Below are 16,505 nucleotides of genomic sequence, written 5' to 3'. Positions count from 1 at the left end.
AGCTAACCAAAATATGTCAAGCACTGAATTATTAAAACTTGCTACACTGCAGAATGAGCTGGATAATATTTATGAAGAGAAAGCTAGGGGTGCTTTCGTTAGGTCAAGACAAAAATGGATGGAAGCAGGAGAAAAAAATACTAAATATTTCTTTGGGTTAGAAAAAAGAAATAGAGAAATAACTTCTGTAAACAAATTAATAATAAATGGGCTTACTAGTGATAATACCAAAAATATATCTTATTTTGTTAATCAATTTTATAGTAAATTATATAGTCCAAATAATCAACTAAATGATTCAGATCGTTTTCTTAATAATTTATCCACCAATATTAATAGGATTACTTCAGATTACAAAAATGCATGTGATAAAGAATTAAATATTCAGGAAATCACAAATTGTATAAATAGTCTTAAAGAAAATAAGTCTCCTGGAAATGACGGATTGACAGGGGAGTTTTATAAAAAAAGTCTTTAAAGAAGCAATTGATTTGGGAGAAATGCCCGCATCACTAAAACAAGGAGTAATAACACTTATACCCAAGCCTAACAAGGACAAATTGTTCTTAGAAAATTGGAGACCAATTAGTTTATTAAATAATGATACTAAAATCTTTTCATTGATTTTTGCAAAAAGACTTAAGAAAAATTTAAATACAATAATTGATGAAGAGCAGTCAGGTTTTCTGAAAGGCCGTTATATTGGAAATAATATACGATTAATTTTAGATTTAATTGATTATAGACACCTTATCTCAGATGATTGTTTTATATTATTTATTGTCTTCTATAAAGCGTTTGACACTATTGAACATCAATTTATGTTCAAAGTTATTGACTTTTTTGGTTTTGGCCATTTTTTTCAAAAGACAATTCGTACGCTTTATAATGGTTGTAATAGTTCAGTCCAGTTGTCTCACGGTACCTCCCAGAGATTTGATATGGGCCGTGGGATAGGACAAGGTTGTCCTATATCACCTTTTCTCTTCATATTGGTTACTCAAGTCATGGCTGCTCATGTCAAAAAAGCAAGTTTTCAAGGAATTTCAGTGTTTGGTAAAGAGATTAAACTTCGCCAATTAGCAGATGATACTACAATTTTTGTTAAAAATAGTGAAGAAATAGATGAAGTTATTAAATGTATTGAAGAATTTTCCAGAATCTCGGGATTGAAGATGAATAAAAATAAATCCACTTTATTCTCTCTTAAAGATTGTTTCCTGAAAGAAATTTGTGGAATACCAATTAAAGACGAAGTCACACACCTTGGGATAAAGGTGTGTAAAGATTTGACTCAGAGAAGCCTGTTAAATTTTGACCCTATTATTGAAAAAATTAAGAACAGATTCAATATGTGGCTTATGAGAGATCTGTCCCTATATGAACGTGTTCTACTCTCAAAAGCAGAAGGGCTTTCGAGGTCTGTTTATATATCTATGTCAACAGATGTTCCAAAAAAAGTTGTCAGGGAATTAGATAAGATACTGTATGATTTTATTTGGAAGAAAAAAATACACTATCTACGGAAAGATATTATAAATAATAACAGAGACTTTGGTGGCCTTGAAGTTTTAAACTTTACAGATCTTAATAATGTATTTGAGATAAAATGGATAATTGAATTTATTAAAAATAAAGATAGTGTATGGAATGTTTTCCCAAATTACATATTTAACTCTTTGGGTGGCATTAATTTCCTTTTAAAATCAAATTTTTCAGTTGAAAAAATCCCAGTGAAAATGGCAAACTTTCATAAGCAGGCACTGCTGGCTTGGCAATTAATCTATAAACATAACTTTTCACCGCACCGATATTTTATATGGAATAATAAAGATATCTTGTACAAAAAAAAAGTCAATCTTTAATCAGACATGGTACGACAGTGGAATTCTTACAGTTAGTCAGTTGCTTAATGAACAAGGTCTACTTTTAACATATTCTGAATTTCTAAATAAATTTATGATCCCTGTGAGGCCAAGAGAATACTCTATTATCTTTGATGCAATCCCTGGCAGAGTGGTATCATTATTGCGAAATCCTGGATTCTCTCCTGTTAGCATTGATCATCAAACTAGTTTTTGTAGTGATACAATATTTATTAGAGATATTAATATTGTAGTAGATAAATGTAGTAATAAATATATTAGAAACATTTTAAAAACAAACTATTTACCATGTTCAACAATGTTTTGGTCTACTAAATATGAAAACATTCATTGGAAAAAAGTATGGTCAATAACAAATAGGTTTTTTATTAATAACAAGATTAGAGAGGTATCCTATAAAATATTACACAAAATTTACCCTGTAAAGGAATTGCTTGAACGTTTCAATTTGAATATTGAAAATACATGTGAATTCTGTAGCAATGCCAAAGAATCTTTGACTCATCTTTTTTTTGATTGTATTTATTCAAAAATGTTTTGGTTGGATGTATCTAATTTCATTTCTAGATTGTTTGGAACCTGTATACAAATTGATTTGTATGATATTGAATTTTTTTTTTTTGTACAGGTCTTTCATGAATTGTTTTAACATATTCTTTCTAATGTTTATTTGTTTTTGTACTTGTTGTGAGATGTATATATTTGTAAATTTTTTTGTATAATTTTTGCACAATAAACATAAATAAAATTAAAATAAAATTAAAAAAGAATTAAAAAAATGAATGAATTTTGCCATGTTTACGTTATCATGTGACCTATGACGTTATAACAACTTCAAATATATGACTGACTGCTACAGGTTTAATATTTACTACCTAAATAATTTGATGTTGATGCAATTTGCTCCTTTTGTGGTCGGTCTTGTTGAATACACAAATGCCCTTTTATTGTTATTGTAGTTTAACCAATGTATTTGTGTTTTTATGTTTTAACTCTATTGAAATGACCCACAGTATAATCCTTAAAGATTAACCTGTTAAATGTCACCCCGTCCCGTATACGGGACGCCTACGTTGACTATACTATATTAAAATTAAATCTAATCTAATCTTGACAAACTATATATCTTTGGAAAGGTCTAAGACTCCCAAATATATATTATAACAATATTTTTTGTTAAAAATTATGTAGGAAAAGTAATAGATTAATTTATGACAAGAGTGCACCTTTGTTTTAAAAAAAGACTTCCTCGTTGCCTTTTTCTCTATCACATTTTAGAAATCATCAGAAGTTATATATCACTTGAAAACATAAAATCTCAAAATTCATCCTTTAAAACCTATTTTAAAATCAGACATTGCATTACCATGTAAATGGCACATCAAAATCATGTTACAAAATGTTTTCAGTCATGAATTATAAAAATTTAGGTTTGTATCATGCACATTCAAGTCTATCTTCAAAAACGTGAGTGACAGTTAACAGGTTAAACCCTTCATAGCATCAGTAACTCCACAACCCTACCTCGTACGGTTTTCCTCAGCTTTTGCAGTATTTGTAATATCTGCACAAATAAGACGTTTATCAGGTGCTTGAAGATCTCGGCTTTGGAGAAGAATGTTGATTTTACACTTGAAAAATTTAAGTATTACTACTTCGAAATTAAGATTACCTCAGAAAGCATTTCTAGCCCACCCCAACACTTATCAACAATAATAATGATAAATGGTGACTAATAATTATATTTATTTTTTTTGTAAAACAAATTGTAATTCGTTTTTTTTCCCCCATATCTATGCATAACTTCACACTAGACAAATGCAGCTAAGATTAATACATCTAAATATTCAGTCAAGTAATGAATTAATGTATGTGTTAATGAAACAATTAGGCTATATTTTATTTACTGACAACAACAGGAGACATGAATAAACAAGTCAAGTAATAAATAAAAGTAACCGTCACAATAAATAAAATACAAGTCAACAACACATGAAACAAAACTTTATTCAGAAATTGTTCTGTATTTGAATGTTCACAGACGGTGAACCCACATCCGTCCATCACATCCCTCACTGCTGCAGTCAGACTGAATCTGATCATGATGAGAGAGGGACATCGAGTCCTGTCTGAGTGCACAGAGAGGATGAGGAAGACCATGATGAAGACCCTGGACCACACAACCCTGAACAAGAGCAGGAGAACATGTGCGGGACGATCTGACTGCTGCTGTGTCTGCTCTCCATGAGCACCACGACCTGGAAAACACTTAGAGTAAAACACTTTATCATGTTGTCATCATTCTATTTATTGCTGAATTAAATGTTATATTTTTACAGTTGCATGTTAATTTGATAAAGCTTCATTATTTCTGATTTAGTGAACTGGACTGGTCAGCAGAAGGTTTCTGGATCAATCTCCACCGGTGTGTCTTTACTCCAGATGACTCCAGAGGGATTGAGATCCTGTAATAACAGCACTGTAAGTCACTTCAGATAAAAGTGTCTGACAAATTAATACATGTAAATGTGCATTTTGTGAATGCTTTTTTTGTGTCTTGGGCAGAAAAATGCTTAATAAAGCTGCTTATTTCTTAAAGCTTCTTTTCTTCAATGTTCTACTATAATATTAATGCATGCATACATTTAATACAGTTTCTATTTGGGGTTTTAAAGGGTCAGGTCATCTAAACATATAAATTCAGTCATTAATGACTTGCCTCCATTCTGTTCAATCCTTTGCCTGAACATAAAAGGTAATGTTGGTCAAGTTTCTCCTGCTGGTTTGTGTCCATACAGTATCAGTAAATGGAGCCTGACTTTCAGATTCTTCATGACATTATTTGATGATACTTTAGAAACTTCTGAAACTCAGGCTTTATTGACTGATGTTGTATGAACAGAAATCAGCAGAATGAACTTGACCAATCTCACATCCTCAGTGTCTTTTGGTCTTTCTCTAGATGTTCTCGCTGGCTCTGGGGTCACTGAGGATGAAGAGAGCACAGCAACATCTGGTCCTGGTGAGAAAACAAGAAGAGATGCAGTGATGGAGCATTTCACCCATGGCACTCCATCTTCTCCATCCTCAGTGCACACAGCAGTCTGCAGACATTTCAGATCCTCTAAAGATGCACAAAACAAAAGCAGTCATTTTAACAGCACAGTGTCATTTCATTTGTGTATTAGAAGTAACAGAATGATCTTACTTTGGATTTTTCTTTCAGGTTTTTTCCACAGATGCTGCTGTCACCTGTCCACCACAAAAGATCTGCATCAAATGTACAGCAAACAAGAATCAGAAAAGTGCTGTAATAACTGTTTATTAATAAACTACAACTTAAAATTTTAAATATGTTTTGATGACTGTAGTGTACTCACTGAGAATCTTTGAGGCCAGCATTCCTTCATCAGTCTCTCGCCTAACCTGATTTTACCAAGTGAGACATGTTCCTGGGACAACATCGTTGTTGACCCTGGACCAACATTGTGATTAACCAATCAGATTTGAAGAACCAGTTTATAGATTTTGTGAAGTTTATGCTTAAAATCAGTGTTTGGTGCTTGTACATCAGTGTCATTCATCTATCATTTCCTCTGATTTTAGGGATTACTCATGGTTAAGGTTAGGTTTAGGTGTAGGGATATGGTTAAGAATATATTTTTGGAGTAAAATGTTGTTCCAGGGTCAACAAAATATGTTGACCTAGGAACACATCGGACTTGGCAAAATCAGGACGTGCTCAGTCTCTCTTCAGCAGATAAATACACGTGTGTCTCATCTGTCCCTGTAACATCCAGAAAAGAGTCCGTCTCTGTGATTTATCTGTGATATACTGCATTTACATGTTGAGATAGATGCTGATGTGTTCACTCACTTTATCCAACACAAGAGCTCCACAATTTATCAACAACACTAATGGTCAAATGAAATAGATAACTTATGTTTACTTAATGTAGATTTATTTATTTACATTACTTACATTCATCTAAAGCAGTGCTGACAGTTGATTCTCCATAATAACACACACATCTCTCACTGAAATGTCTGTTCATGTGATTTGCTCTTTTGCAGTTCTCTTAGAACATTTCTCTGTCTCATATTAAACAGACAATTAATCGTCTTTAAGATGTAAATGGTTCATGCAAATCCACTTTGGAGACGTACATGTGCTTACTGGAGATCCGCTGTTCGCTTTACATAATAAAACATGTTTTGATGTTGTTTTTCATCACAAATATACTATGATGTTACTGGCTAGCGTCTTTACACCTTAACAAATCAACAGTTTACTCTACAGTAGCTCAACAAATACGATTTTATCACATGGGAACCGTGTTTTGTTTTATAATATTCACCTTTGTAAACACCCTCTACGCTGCTCTCCTTCACGTTCGATGACGATTTATCCCTTTCGCGTGGCATTCTGGGATTGAAAAGTATCCCTCGATGAACCCTTCAGAATCTTCGCTGAAGCAGTAGGACATCCGGGGATTACTCGCCTACTGTTTTATGGTTTAAGGTTTCTAACGTACTTCTTTCTTCACATACTCTTTTTCCCTACTATATAGTAGGTGAGTAGGCATATTAGAACGCAAATTAAGTATAGTACAACTGAATCTCGCGAGAGTTATTGTAATTCTCGCCTACTCTTTTATGAACGCAAAAGATTCAAATTACTAATTTGTCGCATACTGCTTTTTCCACACTATATAGTAGAGAAGTCTTCGATTTCAGACGCAGCAGGGTTTGTGACGTGCTGCAGCCTTTCTTCCCTTCGCGAGTTCTATCATGGGATCTATCTTTTGTATTATGAGGATTATCAGGACATCCGTTGGAGCCCTTGATAAAAAAAAAAACCTGACTCTAAAGACAGTCCTACTGTTAGCTTTATCCTCCCTCAAGAGAGTTGTGGATTTATAAGCTCTGTCTATTTCACCTTCGCATGGATTTTGCACCAGGATTTGTGAAAGTTTGCTGTGACCAAGGCCTGACTATGTCCCTAAGGTCGCTTCAAATCCTTTTTCGCTTCCAGTTCCAGCAGGTGGTCTTGGAGGCTTTCTTCCCAACGGAGGTGGGGTTAGGAGATCTAAGCCTTTGTCCTGTAGATCTTAAGATCTATGTTGATCGTACAGCCCGATGGCGTTAGTCCGAACAGCTGTTCATTTGTTTCTGGAGTAAAATAAGGTTGTGCTGTCACAAAGCAATGCATGTTCCAGTGGCTGGAGGAGGTTATATACTTAGCCTATGAGGCATGTGGGTTCGTTTCGCCCTTAGGAATTCAAGCTCATTCCACGAGAGCAGTGGCTTCATCGCAAGCCTTCTTTAGTGGATCTTCTTTTTTTTTTATAATTTAGATTTTATTGTCTTTTCACAAAGTGAATAAAAAGGCAAAAACAGCCCATACTTTAAGAATTGTCACAACAGGTTTTCCTAGAATGCCCCTATTTATAAGACACTCAATTATGAACATAAAAACCGAGAGAAAAAAAATCTATTAATATTAAATATAATAAAACAGAATTGTAGCTTAGAACCGAGGTGTGGGATGTGTTACTCTTAGCGACACTCCTTGTATATTAAAGGTTTAGTTCAGCCAAATAGCAAAATTATGTCATTAATAACTTACCAGGCAGTGTAGAGAAAAATAAATCTCTGACATATATATATTCATGCATACATTGCTAGGGCACGCCTCTCACATGGTTCTCAACACTGAAGCTGCTGGTCACAACAATAAACAAAGAAGCAACAAATAGCATGCACATACATTCATGCATATATTACTAGGGCACACCTCTCACATGATTCTCAGCAATAAAGCTGTTGGTCACAATGTAAGCAAAAAAACACAAGCAACAGGTAGCATGCATATATTCATGCTTACACCTTCATGTATGCATACACATATAGATATATAATATATGAAAAGAGTAGTTACAGGAAAGAACAATATTACAAAATCACAGAAAAGGTCTATAATCTATCTATCTATCTATCTATCTATCTATCTATCTATCCTCATTTAATCCTGGATAGTCCATTGCTTTGAAACTCCATATCCAAAAGGTTTCACGTTGCAATAACTGTTTTAAAATATCACCTCCACGTATTGATTTTTTAATAATTTCAATGCCCTGAATTCTCAAAGATGAAGGGTCACTATGGTGTATTTCTTTATAGTGTTTGGCCATAGGGTAATGGCCATAGGGTAATATTTGTAATTGACTCTAATTGCGTATTTGTGTTCATAAAACCGCTCTTTTAGTTTTCTTTTAGTTCTGCCCACATAGAACATTGAAACATAGAAACCCACATGGGCATTGTAGGCAGTAGACCACATATTCAGAGTTACAGTTAATAAACAATTAGTCTTAAATTCTCTCTGCGTTCTCAGATCACAAAAAGTCTTTCTTTGAATGACACCCTCACAATGACTGCAAGATCCACACCTATAGGTTCCCCACAACCCTTTTTCTAGCCATGTTTTTTGTCTAGGACCTGGAAGGTAACTTCTTACAAGTTTGTCCCTTATGTATGGTCCTTCTTGAACACAGTCATAGGCGGCTCTGGAAAAACGTCTTTCAGAATAGAATCACTTTGAATTAACCCCCAATTGTACTTGGTCTAGAGTTGTTTTAGCCATGTCTTTCCTCCGCTTTTTTTTCTTTAGTAGATCAGAGCGTGTTGTGGAGCGTGCTTTTATTATTGCTTTTTCTATTATCATTGGTGAGTAGCCCCTAGCCCTAAACCTTAATGTACTTTCACGCTACAGTAATGCACTCTCGACATTTGACAGGGAAATAACGCCATAAAAATCCTTAAAAGTGACTTTTTGCTTCTTTGGGATGGCACAATCAAGCGATGTTCACTTGCAGAATTTAAACTTTTAGAGGGCACATAAGTCTCAAGTAACAAATTTAGGTAAATGGGTGTAGAGCCAGTGGTAGTTTTGTAGGCAAACATCAATGCCTTGAATTTTATGCGAGCAGCTATTGGAAGCCAGTGCAAATTGATGAACAGAGGTGATGTATTTTTTTTGACTCATAAAAAATTAATCTTGCTTCCGCGTTCTGGATTAATTGTAAAGGTTTGATAGAATTGGCTGGAAGAACTGCCAAGAGGGCATTGCAATAGTCCAGCCTGGACAGAACAAGAGCTTGAACAAGGAGTTGTGCAGCATGTTCCCAAAGAAAGGGCTTGATCTTCTTGATGTTGAATAAAGCAAATCTGCAGGATCAGACAGTTTTAGCAATGTGGTCTGAGAAATTCAGCTGATCATCAATCATAACTCCAAGGCTTCTAGCTGTTTTTGAAGGAGTTATGGTTGATGTGCCTAACTTGATGTTGAAATTGTGATGAAACGATGGGTTTTGCTGGAATCACAAGCAGTTCTGTCTTAGCAAGGTTGAGTTGAAGGTGATGGTCCATCATCCGGCAACAAATGTCTGTTAGACAAGCTGAGATGCGAAAAGCTACCGTCGGATCATCAGGATGGAATGAGAGGTAGAGTTGAGTGTCATCAGCATAGCAGTGATTGTGATGTGGTGTGGAAAATTGTGCACTGATGTGTTTAATTTTATTAATGAAAAACGTGGCAAAGTTGTCAGCTATTAGAGATGACGCAGGAGGGGGAGGAGGAGGAGGACATATTAGGCTAGTGACAAATGGTCAAAAAGTGCTTTAGTTATCGAGATACCCCTACCGGAGGTAGAACTAAACCCAACAATGTTTTTCTTCATCTCTAAGGTCTCCCATATATGAAATGGATTCTTGGCTACAAATATTTTACTGCTAAGATTGTTAAATTAACACATATTGTTATACACCACAAAACCAATAAAGGACTAAAATATAGCCTGTCCGTATGGGAGTTAAGGCATATAAACTAATGCAGATCAATCACACAAGCTCTGAGAGCTTTGAAACTTGACATGTTTGTAGTCAGGAAGTTGATTTAACTACTAGAAAAGACTGGATGTGAATATCTTGATGTATGGAATAAATAGAGACATGTAAACACATATCTAAAATAAGCGGACATGCACAAATTTAATATCTATGCAGAATGTTTTCATTTACTTTGTGCTTGCTTTGCCTGGCATTATCATAGAAACACATATGATGGCTTGTTGGAAAGGTGGGGTTGTGCTGAATCCAGCACTACCAAATATGTAAATATATAATAATCAATCAATCAATCAATCAATCACCTTTATTTATATAGTGCTTTAAACAAAATACATTGCGTCAAAGCACTGAACAACATTCATTAGGAAAACAGTGTCTCAATAATGCAAAATGATAGTTAAAGGCAGTTCATCATTGAATTCAGTTATGTCATCTCTGTTCAGTTGAAATAGTGTCTGTTTTTATTTGCAATCAAGTCAATGATATCACTGTAGATGAAGTGACCCCAACTAAGCAAGCCAGAGGCGACAGCGGCAAGGAACCGAAACTCCATCGGTGACAGAATGGAGAAGAAAACCTTGGGAGAAACCAGGCTCAGTTGGGGGGTCAGTTCTCCTCTGACCAGACGAAACCAGTAGTTCAATTCCAGGCTGCAGCAAAGTCAGATTGTGCAGAAGAATCATCTGTTTCCTGTGGTCTTGTCCTGGTGCTCCTCTGAGACAAGGTCTTTACAGGGGATCTGTATCTGGGGCTCTAGTTGTCCTGGTCTCCGCTGTCTTTCAGGGCAGTAGAGGTCCTTTCTAGGTGCTGATCCACCATCTGGTCTGGATACGTACTGGATCCGGGTGACTGCAGTGACCCTCTGATCTGGACACAGACTGGATCTCGTGGCCACGGTGACCTCGGAACAAGAGAGAAACAGACAAATATTAGCGTAGATGCCATTCTTCTAATGATGTAGAAAGTACGGTGTTATGTGAAGTGTTTCCGGTTCCGGTTTACCTAATTAATGCAGCCTAAAAATCCTTTAACGGATTTGGATATTAAAAGCATATTAGTATGTTATGTGTATGCCAGGTTAAAGAGATGGGTCTTTAATCTAGATTTAAACTGCAAGAGTGTGTCTGCCTCCCGAACAATGTTAGGTAGGTTATTCCAGAGTTTAGGCGCCAAATAGGAAAAGGATCTGCCGCCCGCAGTTGATTTTGATATTCTAGGTATTATCAAATTGCCTGAGTTTTGAGAACGTAGCGGACGTAGAGGAGTATAATGTAAAAGGAGCTCATTCAAATACTGAGGTGCTAAACCATTCAGGGCTTTATAAGTAATAAGCAATATTTTAAAATCTATACGATGTTTGATAGGGAGCCAGTGCAGTGTGGACAGGACCGGGCTAATATGGTCATACTTCCTGGTTCTAGTAAGAACTCTTGCTGCTGCATTTTGGACTAGCTGTAGTTTGTTTACCAAGCGTGCAGAACAACCACCCAATAAAGCATTACAATAGTCTAACCTTGAAGTCATAAATGCATGGATTAACATTTCTGCATTTGACATTGAGAGCTTAGGCCGTAATTTAGATATATTTTTGAGATGGAAAAATGCAGTTTTACAAATGCTAGAAACGTGGCTTTCTAAGGAAAGATTGCGATCAAGTAGCACACCTAGGTTCCTAACTGATGACGAAGAATTGACAGAGCAACCATCAAGTCTTAGACAGTGTTCTAGGTTATTACAAGCAGAGTTTTTAGGCCCTATGATTAACACCTCTGTTTTTTCTGAATTTAGCAGTAAGAAATTACTCGTCATCCAATTTTTTATATCGACTATGCATTCCATTAGTTATTCAAATTGGTGTGTTTCACCAGGCTGCGAGGAAATATAGAGCTGCGTATCATCAGCATAACAGTGAAAGCTAACACCATGTTTCCTGATGATATCTCCCAAGGGTAACATATAAAGCGTGAAGAGTAGCGGCCCTAGTACTGAGCCTTGAGGTACTCCATACTGCACTTGTGATCGATATGATACATCTTCATTCACTGCTACGAACTGATGGCGGTCATATAAGTACGATTTAAACCATGCTAATGCACTTCCACTGATGCCAACAAAGTGTTCAAGTCTATGCAAAAGAATGTTGTGGTCAATTGTGTCAAACGCAGCACTAAGATCCAATAAAACTAATAGAGAGATACACCTACGATCAGATGATAAGAGCAGATCATTTGTAACTCTAAGGAGAGCAGTCTCAGTACTATGATACGGTCTAAATCCTGACTGGAAATCCTCACATATACCATTATTCTCTAAGAAGGAATATAATTGTGAGGATACCACCTTTTCTAGTATCTTGGACAGAAAAGGGAGATTCGAGATTGGTCTATAATTAACTAGTTCACTGGGGTCAAGTTGTGGCTTTTTTATGAGAGGCTTAATAACAGCCAGTTTGAAGGTTTTGGGGACATATCCTAATGACAATGAGGAATTAATAATAGTCAGAAGAGGACCTATGACTTCTGGAAGCACCTCTTTTAAGAGCTTAGATGATATAGGGTCTAACATACATGTTGTTGGTTTAGATGATTTAACAAGTTTATACAATTCTTCCTCTCCTATAGTAGAGAATGAGTGGAACTGTTCCTCAGGGGGTCTATAGTGCACTGTCTGATGTGATAAAAGAGAAGTGTTCTGTCACTCAATGTATGAGGTGTCCAAAATGAAAGAACGCTGGACAAAATAGCCTCAAGTCCAAATCACATTATCAATGGTTAGAAGAATGTTGACAAATTCATCGTTACTGCAAAGTAACTTACATTAGGTAAGTGCTGATCTATATTTATGATACATTTAATAATGATACATTTCATAAGGCACAGTATACTGTACAATTCATATGAACCACAGATCCAATTGAATCAGGTTAACATTGGAATGGAACACCTTTATTAAAATATCGTCACCGACTGGCAGAATCTTCGCATGTCCAAATTTTGTCTATTTCATATTTTTTCACAATTCAATGCTATTGGTCAAACCCCATGTGGTAAACAATCTAAAGTGTTGAAAATCGATTTAGAGCAAATCTCTTAACTCCATTGGACACTTCAACTGTCTGAGAATCCTCGTAACGCAACCTCTTCTTCACTCCACGGCAAGAGGTTCCACGGCATTTTGTGTCCTCAGGATTTAAAGTCACAACGATTGAGAAATCCTCGTCGAGCAACACATAAAGCAAGCCTTAACTCTGATTTTATCTATTTTAAACTATGATATCAGTTATTGATGTATTTTAAATGTCTACTTATTACTAGGCAAGGCAAGACAAGTTTATTTATATAGCACATTTCATACACAATGGTAATTCAAAGTGCTTTACATAAAATAAAGTAAAATAATCATGAAGAAAAATAATAAAAATAAAGACAAGCAATTTTAAAACTTTTAAAATTATGAAAAAAACTACTTAACTAAAATGAATTTAAAAACAGAAAATGATTTTACGTAAAAAAAAGTGAAAATATAGTGCAATCAGTTCGGACATTGCACAGTGCTCATTTAATAAATGCACAGCTAAACAGATGAGTTTTGAGTCTAGATTTAAATGTTACTAGTGTTTTAGCACATCTGATCTCTTCTGGAAGCTGATTCCAACTGCAGGCAGCATAGTAACTAAAGGAGGACTCCCCTTGTTTTTTGTGAACCTTTGGTATTTCTAACTGACTCGATCCTAGTGATCTGAGTGCTCTGTTAGGTTTATATTCAGTGAGCATATCTGCAATATATTTCGGTCCCAGGTCATTTAGTGACTTATATACGAGTAAAAGTACTTTAAAATCAATCCTATATTTAACTGGAAGCCAATGTAAGGACCTGAGGACTGGTGTGATATGCTCAGATTTTCTGGTTCTAGTCAGAATCATGGCAGCAGCGTTCTGCATGAGCTGCAGCTGTCTAATGGTCTTTTTGGGAAGGCCAGTGAGGAGACCATTACAAAAGTCCACCCTGCTGGTGATAAAGGCATGAACAAGTTTCTCCATGTCTTGGCTGGAAACAAAACCTCTAATTCTTGCAATGTTTTTGGATGATAGTATGCTGATTTAGCTACTGCTTTGACATGACTACTGAAACTCAGACCGGTCTCCAGAATCACACCAAGATTCCTGACATGATTTTTAGTTGTTTGACCTCTAGAGTCAAGGTATGCATTCACCTTGAACACTTCATGTTTGTTTCCAAATGCAATGACTTCAGTTTTTTCCTTGTTTAGCTGAAGAAAGCTCTGGCACATCCAGCTATTAATTTTATCAATGCATTGGCAGAGGGAGTCAATAGGCGGATCTTTTGTGACGTCATTGTTTATGTTTGTCGCGTTGCATCATGGGAATCGTGTGGCAGGAAACACCGCTAGATACCTGTAATTTGATTGTTTTGCACGTTTGGAGGAGGATTTAGAGAAGAGGATGGTTCACTCTTGTTGTGTGGTCGATTGTACGGTTAGTTGGGGGCCTGATAAAAAGTTTTTTTCGAATTCCCTCCGAAAAGGATAGTGAAAAATGAAAGAAATGGTTGCGTGCAATTAGGCGATTGAACCTGGACGTTCCGAAGAAAGCCTGCAGCTTCTGATCGAGTTTGTGAGGCACATTTTGTTCATGGTAAGTCTTAGTGACTATGTATTTATAGAAGATTGAATAAAAATAAATAAAACTGAGTCAAATCAACCGAGTCATATGTTTTCGCTTTCTGATTCAAGTGTCCCAAACCGCAATCCACAGCACCCAGACTATGTTCCTCACATCATTCTGTAGCTGTGCTTTGCTGCAAGCCTCACTAGTACATGCAGCATTTGTAAGTCCTATCCTGACAGCTGCTTCTACTTTAAACATTAAAGCTGCTACACGACTGCATGTTTCTCCAAGACTGGATTTGAAAGAAGGAGAAATGTGTAAGCTGTGATATACAATTTTTCACCATTAGTACAGACGCCATTGAAAGTCTCACACTGAAAAAAATTTAATTGGTACAACAGTCACTACATTTTCAGTAAATATATAAGTAAATAAGAACACTGATCAATGAAGACTTACCCGGCTTTGCAGTCGCAGTGAGCAGTGATTATTTCGCCGTTCTCTCTGGCGATCACCCACGGGAGATGCGAATCATGCTGTGACTCTGCTTGGCCAGGTCTAACCTCTGCTTTTAGCACGATCACTGCTTTCTGTTTGGCAGAAAAAGATTGGCCCCAACTTTTTCGAGAAACAAAATAATCATAGGCCTTCAGACTTTTGAAAGCCTTTAATCTTTCATGAGTGAAGGGTCCAGGGGTTTCTATTAAATAAGAATAAATGTCTCCCCAGCAGATTGGTGGCCAAGACACGGGCGAGTCGGACCAACGTTTTTTGTCATCCCAGATCTCATATGGGCTTTGAATAGCTTCGATTTGTCACCAATACAAATTTTGAGCTTCTCTCCAAACCTCCTCCGGTCTTCAGATGTTAAAGTGCTTATATATTGAGGATTTTGCCCGCTAAAGGCCCGTTCACACCAAGCACGATAACTATAAAGATAACGATAAAGATATAGTTCTAAAAATCGTTCTCAATATTAAAGAATAGCAGAGCCCACACCATAACTATAACGTTAAAGGCACAGAGAAACGATATTGTTGGAATCACTTTCAGAACGATTTTTTCCCCCTGATGAACGATAAAACATTGCCAACCAATCAGAATCAATCCTGCTGTAATGAGCTCGAGAATTTAAAGCAGCAGACGTGCCGCGTCCGCTTAAAATGCACAGACAATATCGTTCGCTGGTGTGGACGCTAATATCGTTATCTTTATAGTTATCTTTATAGTTATCGTGCTTGGTGTGAACGGGCCTTAACTCACTTGAAAGTGCTCGTTGCGTCTTTACAGCCCACCATACTGTTTGTTTTGTTGCCACACAACCACTCGCGTATGCGTACAAAGATGTCATCAAAGATCCTCCTATTGGGCTGTAGTAATTTGGAGATAAGGCTAGGTAAATCTGGGTATCATCAGCATAGCTGTGATAGGCAATTTGGTTCTTTCTCATTATTTGACTTAGTGGAAGCATATACAGGCTAAACAAGAGCGGTGCAAGAATTTACCCTTGTGGCACTCCACATGTCATGGACGTCCACTTAGACTTATGCTCTCCTAGACTCACATAATAGCCTCTCCCTTCTAAGTATGACCTGAACCATTTGAGTACCATCCCAGAAAGCCCAACCCAGTTTTCCAGTCTCTGTAGAAGTATGTTAGGGTCTCAGGTTCACGCCCCACCGGCTCAGCCCTGCCCTTGGTTTGTCCCCTTTATCTCCGCTGTGCTCTGCCCACTTTTCAGCATTTTTCAAATATTGCCAGTGGGTGGAGTCAGGCTCTGATCAGGGTTTTAGTTACCCCTTAAAGCCTTATCTCTTGTCAAAAGGCTCGACACGACCGCAGACTTTGATGAACACTGCTGGCAGCAGCGACGTCTGTGTCTGTATCATTCTTATCAATGAGTGCATAACCTCGTATCTCCCTGCTCCCAAGTCATAAAAATCTCGTATCTCAGATTAAACATGATTTTGTCCCACCCTCTTTGTTTTTTGATGATGGAATCATAAAGAAGACAACAGCAGCTGCCAAGTGTAAAAGAACCATCAGCATGTATCATTGATGGCATGGATCTTCTTCAAAT

General features: G+C 36.6%; 1 long non-coding RNA gene across 1 annotated transcript; it reads right to left on the bottom strand.

The window, feature by feature from the left end:
* Positions 1 to 4,928: 4,928 nt before the first annotated feature.
* LOC113097680 (uncharacterized) lies at positions 4,929 to 5,299 on the bottom strand. Its single transcript, XR_003288922.1, has 3 exons — positions 5,267 to 5,299; positions 5,095 to 5,156; positions 4,929 to 5,010 (listed from the first exon to the last, which is right to left on the bottom strand). It is a non-coding gene; the product is annotated as an uncharacterized LOC113097680 (long non-coding RNA).
* Between the last annotated feature and the right edge of the window lie 11,206 nt (positions 5,300 to 16,505).

Source organism: Carassius auratus, unplaced genomic scaffold (genome assembly GCF_003368295.1).
Source record: "Carassius auratus strain Wakin unplaced genomic scaffold, ASM336829v1 scaf_tig00216365, whole genome shotgun sequence".
NCBI lineage: Eukaryota > Metazoa > Chordata > Actinopteri > Cypriniformes > Cyprinidae > Carassius > Carassius auratus.
The sequence above is the reverse complement of the archived record's forward strand: the minus strand, read 5'-3'. Positions and strand labels throughout refer to the sequence as shown.